The following is a 6000-nucleotide window of genomic DNA, read 5'->3' as shown; positions in this document are numbered from 1 at the left end:
ACGTGAGAAGGCATTCATCATGTCGCGAGCAGGGAAAATATTGGAACTTTTAACTTTACAATATTAAAGATAATGTGCACCTAATCGGGGTGTTACAATTATCCCCCACTTGAATCATACTTCGTCCTCGAAGTCAACCATTGTGAACAACTCCGGATAATGCTCCCGCATCTCAACCTCCGGATCCCTGGTCCATTCGGAGCCTCTCCGATGCTGCCACTGCACCTTTACCAAATGTATCTCCTTGTTGCGCAGGATCTTCATCTTCCTTTCCAGGATAGCCACCAGTCTCTCAACATAGTTCAGGCGCTCATCAACCTGAATATCATCAAACGATACCACTACCTCGCTGTCCAACACACACTTCCACAACTAAGAGACATGGAAAGTGTTGTGGATCTGAATGAGCTCGCTTGGCAACTCTAACATGTACGCTACCTTGCCAACCCTGGAAATCACCCAAAAAGGTCCAATAAACTGGGGACCCAACTTCCCCCTCTTCCTGAAGTGTATCACACCCTTCCAAGGTGAGACCTTCAGGAGTACCATATCGCCGACCTGAAATTCCAACTCTGATCGGCGTCGGTCAAAATAGCTCTTCTGCCAACTTTGAGCGATCTGCAGTCTCTGCCTGATCCGCTGGATAAGCTCCGTGGTCTAAAGGACTACTTCGGTCCTTCCCATAACCCTGTGACCAACCTCCCCCCAACAAACCGGGGTACGACATCTCCGACCATACAAGAGCTCAAATGGCGGAGCACCAATGCTGGAGTGATAACTATTGTTGTAGGAGAACTCCGTAATAGGTAGGTAGGTATCCCAACTCCCACCAAAATCAATAACACAGTCCCGCAACATATCCTCAAGGGTCTGTATAGTCCGCTCACTCTGGATTTCCGTTTGCGGATGATATACGGTGCTGAAATGCAACCTCGTGCCCAGTTCCTCGTGGAACTTCTACCAGAAACAGGAAGTGAACCGAACATCTCGGTCAAAAACAATGGAAATCGTAACCCCATGGCGAGCAACGATCTCCCAGACATAAACATCGGCTAACTTTTTGGCCGAAGAGCTCTCCCCGATGGCCAAAAAGTGGGAACTCTTGGTCAATCGATCCACGATGACCCATATAACATCAAAACCCTTTGCCGTCTTCGGTAACTTGGTGATAAAATCCATGGTGATCTGCTCCCATTTCCACATGGGAACCTCCAGAGGCTGCAACATGCCATGCGGCCTCTGATGCTTGGCCTTGACCATCCTGCAAGTCAAGCACCTCTCAACATACCAGGCTATCTCCCTCTTCATGCACGGCCACCAGTAACTCAATCTCAAGCCTTGATACATCTTGGTGGCTCTCAGGTGTATAGAAAATCGAGACTTATGAGCCTCCTCTAACACAATCTTCCTGATCCCACGAGAAACTGGAACCCAAACCCGACCACACTGGGTCAATAACCCTCGACTATCCATGACAAATCTGTCAATCTCACCCCTGTTCCTTTCTTGTTTCTAGTTCTCCTTCCGAAGTCCCTCTACCTGAGCCTCTCTGATCAATCCTAAAAGTGGAGAATCAACGGATATCCTCATACACATCTCCCCAACCAAAGATCCAACCGACTTGTGGCTCAAAGCATCCACTACCACATTCGCTTTACCCGGATGGTAAAGGATCTTGCACTCATAATCCTTGACCATGTCCAGCCACCTGCGTTGCCTCATGTCCAGGTTCGGCTGATCCATAAGATATCACAAGCTCTTGTGATCCGTATAGACAGTACAACGGACCCCATATAGATAATGTCTCCAAATCTTGAGGGAAAACACAACTGCCCCCAACTCCAGGTCATGCATGGGATATCGTGTCTCATGCGGCTTCAGCTTCCACGAAGCATAAACAATCACTCGTCCTCTCTGCATGAGGATCGCCCCCAAACCGGTGATGGATGCATCACAGAATACCACAAAATCCGCGACTCCCTACGGGAGGGTCAATATCGGGGCCTCACATAACCTCTGTCGAAGAGTCTCAAATACCGACTGCTGCTCAGGGCACCACTAGAAATCCACCCCTTCCTCATCAGACGAGTGAGGGGTACCACAATCTTGGAGAAGTCCTGAATAAATCTTCGATAGTACCTTGCCATACCCAAGAAAATCCTGATCTCTAAGGGAGATTTCGGAACCACCCACTGCATCACAGCCTCGATCTTGGTCGGATCGAACAAAATCCCATCCTGGTTAACGAGGTGCCCAAGGAACTAGACCTCTCGTAACCAAAACTCACACTTCGAGAACTTGGCATAAAGTTGTTCCTGCCTTAAAACACCCAGAAGCTCTCGAAGGTGCTCCTCATGTTGCTCTATGGTCTTGGAATACACCAAGATATCATCAATAAACACAACGACAGATCGGTCGAGCATCGACCTGCATACCCGATTCATCAAATCCATGAATACACCAGGCGCATTGGTGAGCCCAAATGGCATCACCACAAACTCGTAATGCCCATAATGAGTCTGAAACTCGGTCTTCTCCACGTCCTCCTCTCTCACTCTCACCTAATGATACCCAGACCTCAGATCTATCTTGGAGAACCAAGATGCACCATGCAACTGATCAAAGAGGTCATCAATCCGCGGAAGGGGATAACGGTTCTTCACCGTTAACTTGTTTAACTCCCGGTAATCAATGCACATCCGGTGTAACCATCCATCTTCTTGACGAACGGTATCAGATCTCCCCACAGAGAACTACTCGGTCCGATGAACTGCTTGCCTAGCAGCTTCTGGAGCTGAGATGACAACTCCTGCATCTTAGGCAGTGCCAAGCGGTACGGCGCCTTGGCAATTGAGGCCGCACCTGGCACAAGATCAATCCTGAACTTAACATGCCTCTCAGGAGGCACACCGGGTATGTGACATCCCCATTTTCACGGCCAGAAAAGACTGATTTTGTTTATGCTTTGTTTGAAAATCAGAGTAACATTTTAAATAAAAGTGTTGCAGAAATTGTTCCCAAAATAAAATATGATAAAGATTTATCAAAGCATTTCTGAAGAAATGTATTTCATTAAAAACCTCGGGATGTCATGTTCGATACAGATCAAAAGCATAAACAGTACAATATAAGCCTTACAACATTTATTCATATCTACAGGCCTATAATCCATAATCCCTCATCCAAAACATCACATCTATGCTCGAGTGCCACTACCTGTAATACAAGAAACTGAGTGGGTCAGGCTTGGGAGCCTGGTGAGCACATAGGGTTTTCAACCCACAATAAATAAGTTTATTAACTTTATCAAACCAAACAAACCCGATTACCCGTTCCCGTTATCCTCACTTTACGTCCCTAAAACATCTAACACAAGGGACCTAGTTTAAGGACTTTCATCAGGGTGACAACACTGCTTTCGGGGATTCCTCAGCAATTTATGTCAAATAAGGCAACCATGTGGGGGATGGAGTACTTCTGGTGAACACTAAGTTCAATTAAACACCTACATGTTGCGAGCCTGCTAGCGTTCCACTGGACTGTCTAGAATAGTCCGTGGTTGTCATATACACTCCGCTAGATGACTGGATCATCTTAAAACATCGAGGCCTCTCATCATTTTATTTCATCACTGTAACACCCATAAAATTTAGCTAAATTAAAACATTTTAATTCATTCAAAAACCATTAAGTTCATACATCTCGTTTTCAAAATAGTTTAAACATCAGAGTATCCCCCAGAACCATATCACATAAATCATAAAACATGAGGAGCGGTACGATCACGCCTTCGTCTTGCCATGATCTCCTGAAGTACCTGAAACAATACACTGAAACTGTACGCCTGAAAGCTTAGTGAGTTACCCCCAAAATACCAACCACATATAACCATACTCATATCATATCACAATACAGAACAGCCATGCACATCGGGTCTACTGTGTGCCTGGTCCACCCGCACCGGGCCTTCAGTCCACCTGGTCCACCCTCCAAGTCTAGCCATGTACATCGAGTCTACAGTGTGATTGGTCCGCCCGCACTGGGCCTTCAATCCACCTGGTCCACTCTCTAAGTCTACAGTATGACTGGTCCGCCCACACCGGGCCTTCAGTCGGCCTGGTCCACTCTCCGAGCCTCGGCACGTCTGGTCTGCCCTCTTGGGGCCTTCAGCCTATCCGGACCGCTCGCTGGGCCTTCGGAATATCCGGTCCACCCTTGGTATGTTGGCCTACAGCACAAAGCAGGACCCGCCTCAACCCAACCCCCGTCAAACAACCATGTGCATATAAAACAATTAATCACATAACAGATCCTTAACCAGACAAACAGTCTAACAGATCACGTAGCATATCAACATCCTAACCAGGATTCCGACCTAACCGGTCACTAGCATAACATTAACCTATATACCGGGTACCGACCTTAACCAGGTCGCTAATATAACACCATCCTAAATACCAGGATGCAGATCTAGCAAAGCAATAACATAACAAACAATACCCGGATTTCCATCCGATAAAGGGCCGGCCTTGGTGCCGTAGACCCTGTCGATATAGTGAGGATAACTCACCTGCAACTGCCGACTGAAGAGATAAGACCAAGCTGCTCCGACCACCGACACGAACTTCACCACAGAACACTACCAAAGAACCAATTCCATAAATACCAAAATTACCAAAATACCCTTGGAAGTCAAACTGGTCAACTCTTGATAAAAGTCAAAGTTCTCAGTTAAAGTCAACCTTCCTGGTTGATTCTACTCGCCGAGTCGACCCGTCGACTCGTCGAGTTCCTATACTCAGAAACTCCCATAACACGACTCAACTCGCCGAGTCGCCCCAAGACTCGTCGAGTCCAACGATCTCTGAGTCCCATCCTGCTCAACTCACAGAGTCGTCCCTCGACTCACCGATTCGAGGCTTAATCAGAAGAGGTTAGGGTTCCGCGACCAGACTCGCCGAGTCCAAGGTAATCTTCAACAGACTCGCCGAGTTGTTCTTCCAACTCGCCGAGTCCATGCACATGTTCATACAACTCGTCGATTACACCCATGTGACTCGCCGAGTCTCTCCAGTTCTCAATCCATACAGTGGCTTTTCGAGCCATGCAGGGGCTCCAATCCATAGATCCACTCTTCTACAGCCTAACCCTCACATAAAGTTGCAAACTTTACGTGAAACCAAGGAGATATAAGCCCAAAACACTCTAGGGCTAGGGTTTATGACAAAGGGGCTTCACCAATAACTCTTAGACAGGAGCTTTATTGCATTAAGGACCATCACAAGCTTATATCTGGAGTAGCAACCTCAGATCTAAACTCCAAACCCGAAATAGATCTCAAACAAGCTAAGGAACTCCAAATCAACCACCAAGGATGAACCCAAAAAGGAAATAGCTTAAGATAATGGCTCCTTACCTCTGAGATGTGCCCAAACTGATGTAGATTCCAGATCTACACAAGCCCCTTGATGCTAGCCTCTAATTTCTCAAGCTCCTTCCACTAAATTCCTCTTCCAAGCTCCAATCTCCTTAACAATGAAGTCTCACACGAAATTAGGGTTTTCTGGAACTCAAAAGGGTAGCAAAGAGGCTGAGGGTGGGTTATAATGTGCTTTATATAGGGCACAACCCCCGGAATTAGGGTTTTCTCTCTTCAGCACCAACTAGTCGAGTCCAAGCCGCCGACTCGGCGAGTTGGCCACTTAACCCGCGACAGATTCCCGCTCCGACTCGGCGAGTAAGCAGACCTACTCGTCCAGTCCCTTTCCTAAATTTACACTTTTGGCCCTTCATTGAACAATTGAAATTTGGGGTGTTACAATCACACCCAACTATTATATCTACCCATGTTTTACCCAACACATTTTTGTAGATATAAAATACATATACAGTTTAAATCATTTAAAACATGTATAAAATCTTTCATCCAGCATAGACAGCAAGTATTCAGACAATATGCACACATAGCACGTAATTTATATAAAATACTTCATATCTATG

Source organism: Lactuca virosa, chromosome 1, assembly GCF_052849685.1.
Source record: "Lactuca virosa cultivar CGN04683 chromosome 1, Lactuca_virosa_CGN04683_v6, whole genome shotgun sequence".
NCBI lineage: Eukaryota > Viridiplantae > Streptophyta > Magnoliopsida > Asterales > Asteraceae > Lactuca > Lactuca virosa.
Note: the sequence above shows the minus strand (reverse complement) of the source record.